Source organism: Ambystoma mexicanum, chromosome 1p, assembly GCF_040938575.1.
Source record: "Ambystoma mexicanum isolate Mex_15411 chromosome 1p, UKY_AmexF1_1, whole genome shotgun sequence".
In the NCBI taxonomy this organism is placed as follows: Eukaryota; Metazoa; Chordata; class Amphibia; order Caudata; family Ambystomatidae; genus Ambystoma; species Ambystoma mexicanum.
In genome coordinates, this window is record NC_090921.1 from 547,198,265 (window position 1) to 547,219,018 (window position 20,754).

A 20,754-nucleotide genomic window follows, 5' to 3' on the forward strand; every position below is an offset into this window, starting at 1 on the left:
TCCAGTTCCCAGTACCTTCATTATGTGGTGTATTCAATTGGCCTTGACTAAAAACGTTTTCAGATTCCAAGAACAATTTTTCTTGCAAATTGAAGGGACGGCCATGGGTTCTGCCATGGCCGTCAATTTTGCTAATTTGTACGTAGAGAGGTTTGAAAAGAAGGTGATATATGTAGATTCTAATCCATACAAATCCCAGATCACCACATTGCATTGATACATTGATGATATCTTTATGATTTGGTCAGGAAGTACCAGTGAAGCTGATTTATTCATCAAATGGATCAATGTACAAAACGCCTTCCTGAAACTTTCCCATGAGTTCAATGCCCACAGTGTCAATTTATTAGACATTATGTAATGGTTTATTAAGAAGCCATCCTCAACACAGGGTGTTCCTTCCCTCCCCACTCAAATGGTTTTGCAACAAACTGTTTAAGAGATTCTTTTTTAGCCCTATCCCGGACACATATCATGCACCTTGGGACCCTCTCCCCTGAGTTAACAACGAGCCAAGAACCAGGCCGGTGTATGGGAAATGTATTGGTATTTATTTAAATTAAAAGTAATAGAAATTTGCACAAAAATGTAAGAGAACCACTTTATCCATGACACAGCACAATGAACTTCTCTCAGCATCAATAAATCACAAAAGTGAGTTAAAAAGAACACAATGACAATTCTTTCTGCAAATTTCACTTCACAAAATAATTACACTGATCAATAACAAAGGCACTTACGTAATGTTATGCTATTTTGATGTTCCTGAAGGCTTAAAAGGGTAGCAGTAACATTTCAAGATTTAATAAAAATACACATGGCAATTATAATTTCGCCCACACATTTGGTTTAAAATAAACAGGGTGATGTATTGCTTTGTTTTTCAGTCCCCATTTGCTTTGGTCTACCTTGGAAAGTCAGACAGAATAATTGGAGTGCTTTGGGGAGTTTTGAATTTCAGATCCCCCTTACTGAAAAGCCAGTGTTGGGGAAGCTGGATAAAAAGGTTGGCCTGATTTAAGAACAAAGACACCCCTCTTCCTTAAAGAAGTTGGGGTCAGCTGGACAACAAGGATTACCCAATTAAATTATAGGCTATAGTTTTCAGCGCACACTGGGAAGAGAGTTTAGTTAATTTCAAATTTGAACAAAATTCGCCCTGTAGTGTTCTGCCAAATGGGGAATTAATGAAATTAATATTTTTGGTTACATAGGCTAAGGATCTACACAGTTCTGCCTCCCACCCACTATAAAGGGAAAGGATTGAAGGCAAGCAGACGCCCCCACCTTTTGGTTTCTCAGGGCTTCATTCTACTCACATAGCAAGCCCCTGTTTAAGGTACAAGGAAAGCAGCTGCATCTCAGGACACTCTGGAAAGATAAGGCAGTGGTCCGGTCACTCCACTCTCAAAGATGGCCTCCCGCTCTCCACCATAGGACCCAGTCAGCTTTGAGGACTTCAGCTCCACCCAGATGCACTCTTGGCAACCTCCTCTGGTGTCTCCTTACAGCTGTCACACTGTCAGATGGTAAGTTTCAGCAGCCTTCCTGATGGTCTGTCTCTTCTCTTTGTCCTCCTGTCTTTCTACTTTTCTGTGTGTTCTTTAATTGTGTGTGTCCCCTCCCCTAGTGCAGTCCCCCTTATATAGCAGCAATGACACCACCAATTTTACAATCTTGGGGAAATATCCTGCAATAATCCCTGCCACTAGGATTGGACAGTTACCCTTTTCTCTCCCTCTAAATCAGGATTGGTTTAGGGGTATGGAGTAACATATGGCAATTTCCATTTGTAATTGCCCCTTTGTTCTCCTTGCAACATTTTGGCAGATATGAGTAATGTATCACAACTTCATAATTTTACTAGCAACTGCCATACTAAACATATTTTCTGTTTACACCCACATCCGTACATACACATTAAGCCCCAAACATACTCTACCGGATAAAATAAAACAGAACTGTGAAACTCCCACCATTAAGGGTGCACTCATAAATGCAAGATCGATCCTAGCCCATGCTCTAGATATCGTAGACCTTATCACATCAGACAATTTAGACTTCCTAGCGATCACTGAAACATGGCACCACGCAGCAGCTGGGCCAACTCTCTCTCTAGCCATTCCCGCACACTACACTATCTATAGAACAGATAGAACTGGTCCTAAGGGAGGAGGGGTAGCCTTCATCACTAATACCCAACTCAGCATAAGACAAATACCCACTCAGTCATTCCCTTCAGGAGAACTCCTCTCCATCATACTCTCACTCTCCGCCTGTACCACCCGAACTATCCACCTCATCTATAGACCCCCAGAGCCAACATCTACCTTCAAAGAAGATGTCATACAACTCCTCACTTGCAACACCAAGCCAAGTTCACAAATCATTCTAATGGGAGACCTAAATCTAGGACTTAACAATCCTTCAGATGTCAATGCCTCAGCTTTAGCCAATTCTATCCCAGCACTAGGCTTCTTGCACTGCGTCAACAACCCTACCCATATCAAAGGTAGAACCCTGGACTGGCGTGCAGACTTGAACTGCAGCATTAAAGTCCTCTCCAACACACCACTACCATGAACAGCCCATTATGTCATCGCCCTCTCTATCCAGCAGAACCTCTCCACAGATACCTCGTCTACCCAAGCTCCTGCCGCCCTCACCAGAAATAGACGAAACATCACTGCTGAGAAACTACTTCCTCTGATGCTCCCCATCACTGACTACACTCACAACCCTGGCTCAAACCCTGCATCTATGGTTGAGCTATATAACCAAGCATTACTAGCAGCCATTGACAAAGTCGCCCCCTTGAGCATGTAAAAACCAAACCACGCAATCACCTTAACACCTGGTTTACCCCTAACCTCAAAATTATGCCCAACTCTGAAACAAATTGGAAAGCTGGGGAGCAGGTGTAAGTGGATCTAGGTCACCTGGCCTAAGCACCGCCCACCTGGTGCCTTCCTGGTTGCCGCTCCTTTTCACCACTTAGCAAGCCCCGCCCCCCTGGTGCCTTCCTGCTTGCGGCTCCTTTTCACCACTTAGCAAGCCCCACCCACCCGGTGCCTTGCTGCTTGCCGCTCCTTTCCCTACTTAAGGAGCCCTCCAGCCTCTTTTCCTTTGCAGCTGGGGAACAGGCGTAAGTGGTTCTAGGTCACCTGGCCTAAGCCCCAACCACCTGGTGCCTTCCTGGTTGCTGCTTCCTTTCACCACTTAGCAAGCCCCGCGCACCTGGTGCCTTCTTGCGTGCCTCTCCTTTTCACCACTTAGCAAGCCCCGCCCACCTGGTGCCTTCCTGCTTGCCGCTCTTTTCCCTACTTAAGGAGCCCTCCGGCCTCTTTTCCTTTGCTGCTGGGGAGCAGGTGTAAGTGGATCTAGGTCACCTGGCCTAAGCCCAGCCCACCTGGTGCCTTCCTGGTTGCTGCTCCTTTTCACCACTTAGCAAGCCCTGCCCACCTGGTACCTTCCTGCTTGCCGCTCTTTTCCCTACTTAAGGATCCCTCCAGCCTCTTTTCCTTTGCAGCTGGGGAACAGGTGTAAGTGGGTCTAGGTCACCTGGCCTAAGCCCCACCCACCTGGTGCCTTCCTGGTTGCCGCTCCTTTTCACCACTTAGCAAGCCCTGCCCACGTGGTGCCTTCTTGCTTGCCTCTCCTTTTCACCACTTAGCAAGCCCCACCCACCTGGTGCCTTCCTGATTGCCGCTCTTTTCCCTACTTAAGGAGCCCTCCAGCCTCTTCTCCTTTGCAGCTGGGGAGCAGGTGTAAGTGGATCTAGGTCACCTGGCCTAAGCCCCATCCTCCTGGTGCCTTCCTGGTTGCCGCTCCTTTTCACCACTTAGCAAGCCCTGCCCACCTGGTGCCTTCCTGCTTGCTGCTCCTTTTCACCACTTAGCAAGCCCCGCCCACCTGGTGCCTTCCTGCTTGCCGCTCTTTTCCCTACTTAAGGAGCCCTCCAGCCTCTTTTCCTTTGCAGCTGGGGAGCAGGTGTAAGTGGATCTAGGTCACCTGGCCTAAGCCCCACCCACCTTCATAGCCCTGCCTCTTCCTTCCTGCTCTTAACTCTTGGATGAAGGGCGTCTCTCGCCTGGGCGTCCAAAGTGAAGGGCAGTCAAAGGAAAGGGCTATTGCTGTTTGGACCTGTTCGGACCAGGAGGATTCAGGGTCCGACCCCCTGCTAAAACAGCAAGTAAGCATGCACCAACATGTGTTTACACCCTCTGTCCCAACAGGCCATCCCCACCCTCTATGGTCCCCCCGTGTTGTTCCCTTGTGCACCCCCCCTTCCTGCACACAGGAGTCTGTCCTGATACATTCTGGTTTCACCATCACCGTCTTGTGGCCAATGCTGGATTTTACTTTTATGGACTTCATTAATTCACGGTGCATCACCCTTTCTCAACTCTTCATGCTGGACTTCCTTTGCATCTTGTACTCATGGTGGCCCTGTATCATGCTGTTCCATCTTCATCTTGTATCCTGGCTTGAAACATTATGTGTTACTACTGACTTCTGCAATTGTATTCGCTCTCTTCTCTTGCTTCTCTCATCTTTTTGACTGCTTACTCTCTGTTCTCTCCTCCCCTCCCCTCTCCCTTTTCCTATCTCCTCCCCTCCTCCCCTTACTTTCTTCTATGCACTTACTCTATCAGAATTGTCCCTGGACCTACTAGCAACCTCGTCTGTCACTCTCCTATCCCCTTACTGTTGCCCCCCTCCCTCCAGCACTATCTGAAACGTTGTCAGGCCTAGTACGATAGTCACTTGTTTTGTTCCTCCTCTCACTTGCTGCACCCCCCTCCCTCACCTTTTGTTTTCCTCTGGCTCTACCAGAAATGTCATCAGGCCTAGTACGGTAGTCGCCTGTCTGTTTACATTTCCTTCCCACTCTCCCCCTCCCTTCCTTATCTATGTCTTAGCACTTGCACTATCTGAAATGTCGTCAGGCCGAGTGCGATAGTTCATTTCACATCCTTACTGTTCATGGCCTGTAAGAATGTCGTCGTATTTTCCCTTGTTCCCTTCCTTGCCTTGAAGCTCTTTCAAACACATTGTGTATAGGCGCTATATAAATAAATTATCACATCATATCATATCATATCAAAAAAATAACGTCAGTATCCCATAAAGAGAGCTTTGCTGTAGCATCCAAAAACTACAAGCACGCTATTCTACGTGAATTAGAATCCCCAGTGCCAATGCAAAAATCATGCAGTAGTAAAGATACCACCTGGTGCACAAATATCCAAAAATCCCTTTTGGACAAAATCACCTTACTACAACCTAAAATTGAATCTAAAAAGTGCAATCTAGTGCCCAGCATACAAACTCAGACGCTGTCTGATGCCCTATTGAAATCTAACATACATTCAAATTCACCCCAGTTTCCATACCAGAGGTATCTAAAATCATCATGAGACTCAGGCCCTCCAGATGACAAGGTGATATCTGTCCAGCCACGATTATCAAAGAATCAGTGGTTGACCTCTCGCATTACTTCTGTGATAAATGCCTCATTTAAATCTAGCACCGTCCCACCCAACCTCAAATATGCCTGGGTCCCCCCATTGCTTAAAAAACCAAAACTTGATCCTAACGTTTCTACCAACTATCGGCCCATAACAACAGTACCCTTCTTGCTTAATATACTGGACCGGGCAGCTTACCTGCAAATACAAAACCACCTAGAATCTAGCAACCTTCTTGGTCTCCGACAGTCAGGCGTCAGGCCGGGCCACGGAACTGAATCAGCATTAGTTGGCCTAAAAATACAAATGGACAAGATTAAAGATAAGTGCAACCTAGTGCTCCTTCTCTTATTAGACCTCTCGGCGGTCGTCGATCTAGTCAACCACAAAATAATATATAAACACCTCACTTCGGCGGCTCACTTTTCAGCCAAAGCCATACAATCAATGGACACAATCCTTCCTCTCCAATAGAACCATGAGAGTTTTCACCCCAACTGCAGCTGCAGAGCCTGCTCCAGTCTCCTGCGGAGTTCCACAAGGATCTTGCATTTTCTCTACACTTTACAACATCTTTACAAAACAATTGTTGGACCACCTAGACAATTTGGGCTTCACTTACACAAACTATGCTGACGATACCCAAATCCTCATACCTATTTCAGGGAACTATGACATGGACACAAAACATCTTAATGAAATCTACCAATCTATTCAGGCTTGGATGGCAATGCACGGTCTATGCCTCAACAACGATAAAACTGAGTTATTCCTTATAGGCTTGCAAACCAACTGAATAAACTAGATGATCAGTTCAAATCTTTCACCACAGACCATATCACGATCAAAGCATCTAAATAAGTGAAAACCCTAGGCATCTACCTTGACTCAGCCTTTATACTCACTAAACAAGTTAATGCCACGGCCTCGGCTGCAGTTTATACCGCTAAGCTCATTAATGCCTGTAGACCTTTCCTATCGCCAGCCAGCTGCATCACCTTGGACTAGACTATTGCAATGCCCTGTATGTAGGCACAAACAGTAGCAATTTATGCACTAAGAGCGATCCTCAATATTCCCAGAAAAAAAACACATAACTTACGGCAAGACGGAATGTCCACTGGCTGCCAGTGCAAGATCGAATCACCTTCAAAACCCTCTTCCTGACACATAAATGCCAACAAATTCACCAAACTCCAATCCAATCCAATCCAATATACCAACACGGTCCACCCAGGCACACCTACTAACTGTCCCCAGATTCAGATTGCAGAAGGCAGGTGGCAGCAGCTTCCCAGTTGTAGCTGCCAAACTTTGTAATGCACTGCCTCTGACTTTGAGAGCTGAACCATCCTTTTAGAAAAAGCCTGAAAACATGGCTCTTTGCACACTAACGATTTTTCTGCAACTGACATCTACAATGAATACTTAACATGTTGATACTCCTTTGCTTAGACAGACTGCACCATAATCCTATCTACAACTGTATCTGCATCCTTTACCAACCTGACTAGTGCACTCCTCTCGGTGTAACTGTTTCTAGCCTAACTTTCGTTGTTGTAACCCTGTACCTTACTTGTCAAGAAATGCACCCAGATGCCTCGGGGTTAGGTGTGCTATACAAATGTACAAATAAATAAATAAATAAAGCATGGGGAATTAGATAAACCAACCACCAAGTCTGTACCATGTAGCACAGCCATTTCCATAAAAAGCACAACAGTTATGAATATGTAAGTTATTAAGCATATCCCTAATTTCATTTTCCACCCGCTCACCAACTCTCAAATTTGGAACATGTTCAGATCAGCCAGAAACCTAGTTTAGCTGGCCATTACAGTTCCCAGAGGCACAGGAAGATGAATTTAATATCCCCAATATTGCCTGGAAATTGCATGAAAAATGTTACATACATCAAATCCATCCGCCTAAATGATAATAGTCCTTTTAAATTAGTTGTGGATCTTCATGTGGGACAAATAGTCCTGCTCCTGCTTCCAGCCATTAGTCTTCACTGGGTCAGCCTGTGCCCATAGTTATTTTTTCTTTCAATCTCCTTTGTGTTGGAAGCTTGCTCTTTGAAGTGAGTAACCCTATTTCCACACATATTAGTCATGCTCCAGCCAAGAGTAACTTTTGCTTTCAGAGCCAGCAGGTCTGGAGAACACTGAATTTCAACGCCTTTTGCAGGACATTTTTATTGTGGTTGGTCATTAGATGGGAGATGTGACATCTAGGCTGGGAGTGGGAGATTTCATGTGACGTTCTGCCTACAGCCAGCAAAATGGTATGCCTTGGGCTGACATTTTGTTCATGAATACAAAGTGGCACTTCAAATGTCACTGGAGTTTTGGGGGTGAAACAGAATATACAATGCTCTTTGTCAACCAACACATCATGTTTTGTTTTCCTGACAGTTTTCTGTGAGCAGTGATATTTTTTTCACTTTTACTTTTTCAAACCGTTTTTATTTGCACACACATGTGCAGGCCGTTTTTGTGTTCAATATTTAAAATCTTGCTATTCATGTGAAAGGGACTTCTGTTTGGGGCCTTCAAATGCACCCAACACCTCCCCCCCTGTTCTGTCATGACTCTTTGTTGGGGAAGAGCAGGGCAGAGTGGGGGTTCATTAGGCGTAATTTCCTTTGTCAGGGAGTGGGCACTCCAGTCTCCCCTTCCATCTCTGGATTGGGGGTATGGCATGGCACCCCCTTTTCTTCCTTCTTTTTGGGAGTGGGCACTCCAGCCTCCCCTTCCATCTTTGGGTTGGAGGGCGTGGCACGGTACACCCTTTCTTCCTTCCTTGCCAGGTCCCTGAGGTTCTCACCGGACTCCGCTCTCACATCCAGGCTGGAAGTTTAGGAGGTTAGTTCTCTAATAAAAGATCAAGAAAAAGAGTTTCAGTACTTTTTACACACATTTTTCCCCCTGAAGATTTACATTGAATTTACAACAACAACATACAGTCATAACATGATGTTTCCATTTCACAAAACACATGTTATTTATTTTCTTAATTTGTACAATAACACCAAGTAAATTACTTTGTTATAGATATATAGATATATATAGAGAGATATTATTTCCATCTGATTTTTCATCCTTCCATTTCATTCTTCAGATGGCTCCTCTGCTCGACTTTCATTTGGCTCATCAATCAGTCGTAAAGCGTGTCTGGGATGACAGCTATTCAACTGGTTGATGTGGACCCAGTTTTCTTCCGTCAGTTCTGCTTTTGGGATGCGGATCCTGTAAGCAACAGGTGATATCTTATCAACAATTTCAAAGGCACACGCCAAGATGGGAGGAATGTCCGCTCCTTGGCCTGATTCCTTTGAAAATTGCACAGGTAAACCTTGTCACCTTTTTCATACTCTTTCTTGGTGGTCTTTAGATCATAGTAGGTCTTCATTCCTTCAGCCGACTTTTATAAATTGCACTGAGCATAAGCAAAAGCATGCTGGAGGAGCTTCCTTAAATTTTCAATGCACTCATTAGTAGTGGACGCATGTATCAGTGTCTGCTCCTGAGTCCTATAGAACTGAGGCTGTGGTAACACCATTTTTCGTCCGGTCATGAACTCAAATGGAGATATCTTTGTTAATGAATATGGTGTAGACCAAATAGCCATCAGGACAAGGAGCATTCAAATGTCCAAACTGGGTCCAGAGTCTGACATGACTTCTTTAAGATACTCACAATTGTTTTGTTGGATCTCTCCAACCTTGAGGCCGGACGGTAGGCAATGCAGAGTTTTCTTTTTACCCCTAGAATCTCTCACATCTTCACCATCACCTCACTGGTAAAATGGCTTCCTCTGTCTGACTCAATCCTTTGCGGGAGGCCAAAATGAGAGAGGATGTGGTTGATCATTAGTGCAGCAGCTGTCTCTGTCTTACAATTCGGGGCTGGTAGACATTCTACCCACTTTGTGAACAAGCATGTCACAGTCAACATGTACTTGGTTCCTCTAAAGGAGTGAATCACTGGCCCGATGAAATCGATTTGCAAATAACAAAGGAAGTGTCATTCCCCTTTTTTGTAGGTGAGCTCTGAGTGTGAGTGTACTGGGTTGGAATTGAGCACACACAAGAAACCCCTTAAGGTAAGTGCTGAGGTCCTTGCCCGTATGTGGCCAGTAGGCAACCTCATGCAAGATTTCCCCTGGGACCGGCATTGGCCGTGTCATTGGTGTGGTTCAACATCAGGCTTCGGAATGAGGTAGGGACCACGCACTGGTCACTGCCAGTTAGGGCTCTCCTTACCAACAAACCGTCTTGGATCCGGAACATCTTGGAAAACTTCATCAACAAACCTGAGGTCCTCTTTACCGGCATAATCTGACTTTGTTAGAGGAAAGTTTATGGGGTCTTCAATGTGTCAATAACATTTCCCAATGATCGAGTCCTCTTTCTGTACAGTGATCAAATATGCATCTGGGGTATCTTTACTCCACTGGGCTGTTCAGAGTTCGCTGTTAGCCCAATTTTGTGACCTGGTAACAGCTGCCAGTTGGATTTCACCCAGCAGGGATTCTGTTTCTATGACATACCCCTGCGAAACTCTGGTTTTAGCCAGCTGGTTAGGCAGGTCATTCCCAGTCTTATCTGGCCCCTCTATCTTGGAATGACCTCTAATCTTCTTCCAATAGATGGTCATTCCATTGGAGGTTACCATATGATCGATTGACTGGATCAGTTTGACATGCTTTAGGGGTTTGTTGTTGGCAAAAAGCATGCCTTGATTCTTCCAGTTAATCAGGTGCTCCACAAACCCATTCCTGAAATAATCAGAGTCAGTAATTATGTCCAGTTCATTGAGTTGGTGGTGCACTACAGTGAGGATGGCTTGATAAACAGACCTGACTACTTCGGGGTCCTATTTTATATCCAGCAGAGGGTTCTGGGGTATCATTCACCCAGGCATTCGCAATGCCAGCCACCAGTTATTTTTCCCCGTTGTTACCAACATGGTAGGAGCACCCATCCACATAAACTGTGGGTATCCACTGACACGTGTCTTCTTCATAGACCTTGTTTGGGGAAGTTAAGTACGCCTCCATGTAGTTGTTGGTCATTAGACTTTTGTCCTCTAGACAGTTCTATTGAGCCCAATCATGCAAGTCCACCAACCCTTGAGCTAGGGGATTCTTCTTGTTTTGCCCATATCTGACCTCCATAGGAAAGCTTTGCATGGACAGAATCCAGGAGGTAATTCTGAAATTACTAACATTCCCTGCCCGGATTCTGTCAATTTGTAGATACTGCATGGGTTGGTGAGGAGTCTCGACAATGATGGGCTACCCCTGTATGAAAAGGTGGTAATCTTTCAGCACCCACACCTTTGCCAGAAGTGCCTTCTCACAGTCATTTAATTCTTTCTCTACAGAGGACAAAGTCTTGCTTGCGTATGAGATGAATGTGTTGACCTTGTCATGCTTTTGGTACAATACCGCTGTTAGGCAAGTATCTGAGAACCCTGTCTCAAAGAAGAACTCCTTTTTCTTTATGGGGTAAGCCAAATAAGGAGCCTGGGAAAGGCTTCTTTTCAGTTGTTTAACTGCTTTGGATGGTCCTGGACCCCACTCCTACTTGACTCTGGCCTTTAAAAAATTGACCAATAGTAGAGTGACCTCTGCGTAAGTCTTCACTGAACTTTCAACTATAATTAGTAAGTCCAAAAAGGCTTTTTAATTGTTGCAGAGTGGTAGGGTCTTTTAATTTTAATAAGGCTTCCACCTTCTTCACCTGGGGATTAAGACCCTCAGGTATGATCTCGTTCCCTAAGAAGTTCACTCAGGTCTTACACCACTGTGCCTTCTGATAGGACAGTTTTGCTCCGGCTTTCTGGAACTGGGTAAGAACATAGCAGATTTCTGCTATGTGTTCCTCCACAGTTGAGCTCTTGATCAAAACATCATCCACATAGGCCAGGTTTCCACTTTCGCCCAAATCGGGCAGGGCCTTATGTAGGAAGATGTTGAACTATTTGCTGGAGTTTATGTATCCAAAGGGGGTTCCGGTCCACGTGCACTGCTGCCCCCGTGCCCCTGTAGGTAAAGGCAAGCTTGTACTGGTCTTCCCTACTCACGGGTTCTGTTCAGTAACCGTTGTCAGGTCAATGGGGGTGTAAACCTTTGACGCTTGGATCTGGGCCAGTCCCTGATCGATGTAGGGAAGGGGCCATCTTGACATGTGGACCCGTTTGTTCAACTCCCTCAGGTATGCACATATCTCCATTGGCCGTTTGGTTTAAGGATCCCCAGTACCGGGTTGTTGAAGGTACTGTGGATCGGACGAATAATCCCACAGGATTCTAAATTCTTAATAATCTCAGTGAGTGTCTAAATGGATGCGAGAGGTAACCAGTACTGTTTCACAAATACTGGAGCCATCTCGGGGTCCATGGGAATGGATGTGCGTCCACAGTCATATGAGTCATCTGAAAAGATATCCTGAAATTCCAGGAAGACCTCTTTTAGCTTTTGTCTTTGCTCCTCGGTCTCACAGGCTTCAGCAAGATTGATCCTTTCCTTGACCATCTGCTTGAAACCTGGAAAGACGTCAGGCTTGGCAATTTCAGCAGTATCATCCAGTTGAGTGGAGAGATCTCTTTCGATGGTGTTAACCTGCACAGGGGATTATGGGTAGTGGTCCTAGACTCTGAATACTATCTCCTCGCTCCTAATGTCACAGGTCACCTCCTCCACACTGTAGGGGCAGGAAGAGTACACCATGAAATTCCTCCCAGTAAAAATCTTTTCTGGAGGAAGCCCTCGCTGATGTCGTTACAATCGTTTGGGATTGGTCCCATGATTTCATTACCTAAATCAATAGAATAATGTTGGGCATCAACCGCCATTCCAATAAAGGTGTCTGCGCCCAAAGTGATACTTCAAGGGTCGCTGTTCTCCACCAATATTCTAATGGTGTTGTGTTCTAGGTCTGCTAGAGGTGTCAGATTTGAATATGAGCCTTGTTGTTGGAGATGGGAATTTAGATGTATATATGCATCCTGATGTCTGAAGTTCTGTCCTCACTTAATTTTGAGGGGGAGAGTAAATTGTCGCACCTGTCCTGGGATAGTAACCTCTTCTCGCACTTGAACTTCATAAGGCAGCAATTGAGCTGACTGGAATGCTTTTTCAAAGTTGTCAAAGCCCATGGGGTTACTCCCCAGTCGGGAGCAGGCTTTATTATTAATTAGGTCCAAATTGATTAAATGCAGAAGGGACACCTCTCACGGCCCAACAATTATGGTCTATACCTTTGTTACCAATGGACATTTTTAGCATACACCTGCTAGGCAGGAGATGTTTGGAATTTGGGGTTTCTACACCTACTTCCCATTTGTCAATCAATTTAAATGTGGGAATGGTCTAATCTTTTGGGGGATTCCTGAATAATTATTCACTGATGAAGCACCTTCCATTATTCAGGCATACCCTGGCGAGCACCGGTTCCTCCCCCTCTTTTAACTGAATGGGGAAAAAAACTGCTCGCCCTTTTTCTGAATATCCGTCAGACTTTGAGTAGATTTTTCCTTGTCTGGTTTCACAGGACTCAAGGTTTCTTCTGATTTTAGACTGGTGTAAAATTTTAGGGTGTTCAGTTCCAGTGTGGATTGCCACTTAAAACTGGGAGAAAGGTTGATTTTAAAGAATGGAGAAGGGTTCCCATCACACGTTTGTTCTCCTACAGAGATGACAGTGATTTCTGGGGCTTGGTTATTTTTTTGATGGAATTCTATATTCTCAGAGTGTTGATCAATTACGTGACAGGTACCATTCAGGCTTACATAATGGGTACTCATTTTTTATTTGATAGGGCGGTTAGAGGACCTTATTTACGCAGTCGTTCAGTGTGATAACCTCCTCAGGAGATCGTTCCCCAGTAAACAAGGTGTGCCCTCTGGAGTCACAACGAACACTGGAGGTTTCAGCCGGTGTCAACCAATTTTTATGTTCAGATCTGCAGTCCCTTTGACAGAAATATCATTCCCGTTGAAATATTGGAGTTGCCCGTGAAGTGGTGTGAGGAAATTTGGTGGCCCTCCCCCTGTACTGAGTTTAGTTGGTCAAAGGCCCTTTTTGGAGGGTGGCTTGGGATCCAATATTCACCAGAGCTGATAATTCACACTTGAACCTTAACCGGTACATAAAAGCAGCCTTCCTTCTCCTCCAAGGTGCAAAGAAAGTGTGAGTTATTTGACAGCCTGGTCTTAATTTTCTTAATATTGAACTCCGACACTGTGTGATCTTGGGAAATTGTCTGTGTCAGAGTTCGGAAACTGTAAAAATAACTTTGCAACTCGTAATCGTAGTTATTGGGGAATCCTCCTTTTCCCCAGCTCCTTGGCTGTCCCCTCTTACCTAGCAACAGTTCTCAGAACCTGTTTGGAGAAAAGACACCCCCTCCATTTCACTTCTGTCTGGCTAACATGTTTGGGGTTGAATAGTTTCTGGTTCTGGGTCAGTCTCCATACTTACCCTGTCCCACTCAGGGTCTTTTGGGACTCATTTTTCTTTGGGAGGTCTCCCCTCATTTTTGAAAGAGAAGGTCTGCTTACCTGAATCTTCCAGGGATTCTTCTCTTTCAAAGGGGTTAATCTGGAGTTCCTCCACAAAGTGGGTTCTTCTTTGGCCTCTCCTACCTACCCTTTGCTCTTTGAGTCCTAACATTTCGGGGTAGAAGAGACTCTTTCAGGTTGAGAGGTCTTTAGGGGTTCTGGTTGGGTGAGAAAGGAAGCTTCCTCAAGGGCTTGGCATCTCCACTCCACCCGGCCCCCCTCCTCTGGAATCTGTGGCTTGTCGGAGGTTTCCTCCCATCATTTCCCCCCTGGGGCATCAGAACTGGGTGTTGGGGAATTCTGGGAAGCAGGGTTAGGTTTAGAGTTGGACTGAGCCCTCAGCATGCGCCCCAGATCATTTGTCAGTTGCTGGACCTGTCGCTCCAGTTGCAAGACATTGTCTGGGTGGTTTCAAGTCATACCTTTGCTGCTCCTGAAAGGGGTAATTGTCCCTTCTCCCAGAGTACCTCGGGTACTTAAACTTCCCCCCATAACTTTCCATCCTGAATCTCCCTTCTGCCGGGTTCAGGGATCTATTATCCTGGAACTGGGGAGAGAGAGAGGAGGATTGCTTTGGAAGTTCTAGTTTGGGGGATATCTGGGAAAAAAGGTCAGATTGGGAGGTGGAGTGATACTTCTCTCCTGAGGGAAGTTGAAGGGAAGTTTTGTGGGGCAGTACTTACTTGATTAGTCCCCCTCTTGGGCTGGGGAGTCTATACGTACCCCAGAATTGATTTAGTACCATTGTACCTAAAACTTATATAGGTGGCAGGGTCAGAGGGATCATTGTCCTGGGCACCTGCCTGAACACCATTCGATTGGGCCGGGATGGAGAGTCCCTTTCTATTTTGCTTGTTGGCAGGATGGTTACTTTTGGGCCCCCCATCTCCAGATCCAATGGAGGGGTCATTTTTACCCCTGCCGCCTTTGCAACAGCAGGGGTCTTAGATGGTTTGGGGGTTTTAGTGGTATTTTTACTCACGGCAGGCTTTTGGACCTCATGAATCCTGGTGGACTGTTCAATCACCCAATCCAGGGTCCTACGCTCATGAAAGTCACACACCAACTGAGTCATTATGTATTTGGGGAGAGCGTGGAAATACGTAGTTATGAACGCCCTGCTATTAGTGTTCACCCGCCGGGAAGTCTGAGCAAATAAGCGCTTTAGCTCCTGCACAAACTCCCTAGGTGCCTGATCTTCCTCACACTGCAAGTAATATGCAGCATTATGGGCCTCTTGTGGGTTCCTATGGCTGGAAATATGTTTCAGTATGGCCGCCTTTTCAGTGGACCATTTATGATGATCCTGGTCCTCCAGTCCTGCAAAGAAACTGGAGTACTCAGGTGAGAATGTCCATTTAGCAAATGCTATAAAATTCACATCATTTCTGACCTGGAATGATGCCATCATCTGCTCATAAAGTTCCAGGTGCAAATACTTGGCATTCTTATGGTATGGGGTCAGGAAGCTCTTTATGGCCTTGATTTGTCTTATTGGGTCTTTAACAAAACCCTTGCTCTACTTTGCTGTCTTTTTCTTCCTATGCACCGGAGTCCATTCACTTTCTAACTCAGAACTGCTACCGGTACTCCCTTCCCTATCTTTTAGGTGCTCCCTATCTCTATGAGACTGAGAATATCTCCGTGAACCAGAGGGTCTGGACTCCTCTTGCCTGGAGCAAAGTGAACTCTCAGGGTCACTCTCCTTGGAGTTCCTTTTAGGCTCAGGTTAGAACCCAGTTTCCTCATCCTTCCTACCAGGGAATCTGGGGAATTCCCCCCACCCCTTCTCCTGAATATACAGAGGTTTTTTAGAATACCCTTCCTATGCTGAGTGTCTGGCCTTTCTCCTTCAGCAAAGCTGGCAAGGTGGTCTCTCTGTAGTTGCATCTTCAGCCAATCTAACTCCCTGACTCTCTCCTCATAAGGGTTTTACTGGTCTGAAGTACTTACTGTATTATTCCTTGCTTCCCAGGACACACTTGTACGGCCACTTTCCCTTCTGTGTGGAAGAGATGAATACTCACCAATATCAGACAGGGACTGGCCTTCTTGATCAATTGGGCTAGGCCTGGGTAAGTCTAACTACATCATGTCACCCTGTTCTTGATAGGTGGCATGCATGAGGTTGGTTCCCATTTGTGCACAAGAGGTTATAAATGACTGGCATGAGGCCCCTGTTGGGAAGGGTGCCTCACCTTCAACAGTGGGCCTTGTCTCATATCCTGATTGGTCAGGGTGCCTCAGGTCCTGTTTATAATTTTCGATTTCATTGGTGAGGGTCTCACAGAGCTACCAACCGATCCTTTGTTTACTGCACCTGCTGCTGAAATTATTCATTCTCCCTCTTTGAGCCTTGTAAACTGTGTGCATATTCAAGGTGCTTTTCCTTCAGAAATAGGACTCTGTTATCCTGATTCAAGAGGTATTTTTCCTGAGCCAGCTGCGTCCTCTGTTGTTTCAAAGTTCTTACCTGCTGATGTATCTGATCAAAGTCTTTTTGAGAATCAACCCCTTTTATAATTAATTGACTATTTTTCCAATTGTTTTATTTCTTATTGGAATGCGATAATGTCCTCTAAAAAGACTCTATTAAGACAGACTGGTCACTTAGCTTGTGTTGCAATGCACTGAGATTTTCTACACACTCTTTTCATGAGTTTTTCAGTACAATAAACTGGGTTTCACGCCCTGCACTCTCTTGTTGCAGTGTTTTTAACTCTGCTTTGAGTTCTTGAACAAGATCCTGGGTCTGAGACAGGCCTACAGCCTGATTCATCCTACTAGCCTCACTATTTTGCCAACTCTCTTCTACTAAAAGCAAATTAAACTATAACTGAGAAGTTAGCTGAGCCATTTGTATCTGTTCATCACAAGCAGTTGTGGTCATATAAAATGCTTTAAGTTCTTTGCGCAATATTCTGGCTTCAAGCCAAATATCATTGCTTACTGAGGTAACCTCCCGCGCAATTTTGGTTTGCCAGTTTCCTGCATCATCCTCAACCCATTCTCCTTTGATAAATAATTTAATTAGGAGATGCTCCCTGGCTTCCCAAATGTGTACAGTAGTCATTTTTACAATTGGCTTTTTGCACTTTAATAAAACTTTCTATATGCAGGGGCAAAATCACCCTGTACCTGCTTGATATCCGCACTCAAATAAATTCTTAGACACTCTTTTTTTTAACCTATACACCTACCTGGAACTCAGGAGTCAAGTCCTAGTGGCAGTTTAACAAACCAAAGATGACTTTCCCTCCACCTTAATGCAATTGCATCAGAATGAATAGACTGTGATAATGTACTTGTCATGGGTCAGGAAAAGGAAGCTAAATCCCAGCCCAAGCCCCAATTTGTAACAATTTATTGAGAAGCCACCCTCAACACGGAGAGTTCCTTCTCTCCCCACTCACGTGGTTATGCAACAAACGGTTTGAAAGATTATTTTTTTTAGCCCTATCCTAGTCACATATCATGTCCCTTGGATCTCTCTCCCCTGAGCTAACAATGAGCCAAGAACCAGGCCGGTGTACAGGAAATATATTGGTATTTATTTAAATTAAAAGTAATAGAAATTAGCACACAAATGTTAAACAGAACACTTTATCCATGGCACAACACAATCAACTTCTCTCAGCATAAATAAATATCAAAAGTGAGTTTAAAAGAACACAATACAAATTCTTACTTTCTGAAAATGTCACTTCACAAAATAATTACACTTATCAGTAACAAAGGCGTTGTGCGATTTTGATTTTCCTGAAGGCTTAAAAGGATAGCGGTAGGATTTCAAGATACATATGGCAATTATAATTTCGCCCACGCTTTTAGTTTAAAATAAACACAAGATGTTTCATCGCTTGTTTTTCAGATCCCCCCTTGCTTTGGTCTATGTTGGGGAAGTAAGAGAGAAAAATTGGAATACTTTGGGTAATTTTGGATTTCAAACCCCAGCTTACTGAAAGGCCGGTGTTGGGGAAGCTGGAAAAAAAGGATGGACTGATTTAAGAACAGAGACATCCCTCTTCCTAAAAGAAGTCATGGTCAGCTGGACAACAAGGATTACCCAATTAAATTATAGCCTATAGTTTTCAGCGCACATGGGAAGAGAGTTTAGTTTCGAATTTTAACAAAATTCACCTTGTAGTGTTCTGCCAAATGGGGAATTAATTAGATTAATATTTTTGATTACATAGGCCAAGGATCTACACAGTTATTCCCCCCACACACTATAAAGGGAAAGGATTCAAGGCAAGCAGACGCCCCCACCTTTTGGTTTCCCAGGGCTCAGTTCTACTTCCTTAGCAAGCCTCTGTTTAAGATTCAGGATAGCCAGCGGCATCTCAGGACACTCTGGAAAGATAGGGCAGGGGTTTGGTCACTCCACTCTCAAAAATGGCCTCCCGATCTCCACTATAGGACCGAGTCAGCTTTGAGGCCTTCTTAGAGATAGACAGCTCCACCCAGATGCACTCTTGGCAATCTCCTCTGGTGTCTCCTTACAGCTGTCAGACTGTCAGATGGTAAGTTTCAGCAGCCTTCCTGTTGGTCTCTCTCTTCTCTTTGTCCTCCTGTCTTTCTACTTTTCTGTGTGTTCTTTATTTGTGTGTGTCCCCTCCCCTAGTGTAGTCCCCCTTATATAGCAGCAATGTCGCCATCAATTTTACAATGTTGGGGAAATACCCTGCAATAATCCCTGCCACTAGAATTGAACAGTTACCCTTCTCTCTCCTCCCAGCCCAGCCTCAGTCAGGATTATTTTAAGGTTCTGGAGCAACATATGGCAATTGCCATTTGTAAGCACCCCTTTGTTCTCCTTTCAACTTTTTGGCAAAAAACGAGTTCTGTATCACAACTTCATAATTTTACTAGCAACTGCTATACTAAACATAATTTCTGCTTCCAATAATCATGGGGAATTAGATAGGCCGACCACCAAGTCTGTATCATGTTGCACGGCCATTTGGCACCTTTCTATCATTTCCATAAAAAGCACAACAGTCATGAATATGTAAGTTATTAAGCATGTCCCTATTTTCATTCTCCACCCGCTCACCAACTCTCACATTTGGAACATGTTTAGATCATCCAGAAACCTAGTTTAACTGGCCATTACAGTTCCCAGAGTCACAGGAAGATTAATTTGATATCTCCAAAATCGCCTGGAAATTACATTAAAAATGGTACATGTATGAAATCCATCTGCTTTATGATGGCTGAGAAAAAGGCCTAAATGATAATAGTCCTTTTAAATAAATTGTGAGACTTCATGTGGGACAAATAGTCTTGCTCCTACTTCCAGCCATTTGTTTTCACTGGGTCAGCCTGTGCCCACAGTTTTTTTTTTCAATCGCCTTTGTGTTGGAAGCCTGCTCTTTGAAGTGAGTGCCCCCATTTTCACACATATTAGTCATACTTCAGCCAAGGGTAACTTTTGCTTTCAGAGTTAGCATGTCTGGAGAACACTGAATTTCGATGCCTTTAGCAGGACATTTTTATTGCAGTTGGTCATTAGCTGACATCCAGGCTGGGAGTCGGAGTTTTCCTTGTGAAGTTTTGCCCATAGCCAGCAAAAGGGTATGCCTTGGGCTGACATTTTTTTCATGAAGACAAAGTTGCTTTTCAAATGTCACTGGAGTTTTGTGGGTTAAACAGAATATACATTGCTCTTTGTCAACCATCACATTATATTTTGTTTTCCTGAAATGTTTCTATGAGTGGTTATATTTTATTCACTTGTACTTTTTCAAACCGTTTTTATTTGCACACACATGTGCAGGCCGTTTTTATTTTCAATGTTTAAAAATATTTTTTAGAAAGGGACTTCTGTTCCCTCCTTCTTATGAAAATTAAAATTGTCACGGTTTATTACATGGCACACGCCAGCTAGGGAACTCCTTCACCTACAATGGATGTGGCGCACAATAGAACTCTTTTTATTTTGAATCTTTTACAGATTCTTTTTTTAGTAGGCCTCCAACCTGTCTCGCACCCAACCTCCACAAACAACCCATGTCACAATTGACTAGGAACCAGGCCGGTGTGTATCAATAAGATAGTTATTAATTTATTATTTAATGAAAAAGGAAAATAATCAATATACAGTAGCCACCAAAGTTGTGGCAACACAAAATACAATGATCTCTACTGAACAACCAGGTTAAGATATCCTATTACAGTTGATTCAGGTCTTTAATGGCAAAACAGAAAAAGAACAATTTTTACAAAGTATTAGCACCAAACGTTTAGCACTCCCCCTGCAACACTCACCCCCAAACATCAATTAAACTTGATTACTTTGAATGGAGGGCAGTGGCAAGGAGTAGGAATAGAGAGAGAAAATCGGATTTGGGTTAAAGCCCACCACCAAAAGATGGGAAGTCAGCAAAGAAAGGCAAAACCTATTTTTGTAGCAAAATGGAAGAATGGGGTTTTGGTTATTTCTCACAACTGCTAGGGGGAAGAATATAAAGAAATTCATATTGCTTACACTTAGGAGATAGGGAACATTTAGAGAATACTGATCAGCACCCCAGGGCAAAAATGAAGTGGGAAAATCGGTTTTGGGATAAAGCAAATGCAAAGGGAAATTTGTTTACACTGGGGTTTACAATGACATGCAGCTCAGGGAAGGGGTTTAGCTTACAATAGGAACATTGGTTTTCAGTGACAAGGACAGAGGCACATAGCAGGAAGACTACTAGGCAAAGGGA

At 44.3% G+C, this 20,754-nt stretch overlaps 1 long non-coding RNA gene across 1 annotated transcript in view; it reads right to left on the reverse strand.

Moving 5' to 3' along the window:
• Positions 1–530: 530 nt before the first annotated feature.
• Positions 531–20,754, reverse strand: part of LOC138575442 (uncharacterized) — a 57,558-nt gene continuing 37,334 nt past the window's right edge. Inside the window, exon 2 of the long non-coding RNA XR_011303949.1 lies at positions 531–8,347. This is a non-coding gene — a long non-coding RNA (uncharacterized lncRNA). The remainder of the gene's footprint in view (positions 8,348–20,754) is intronic.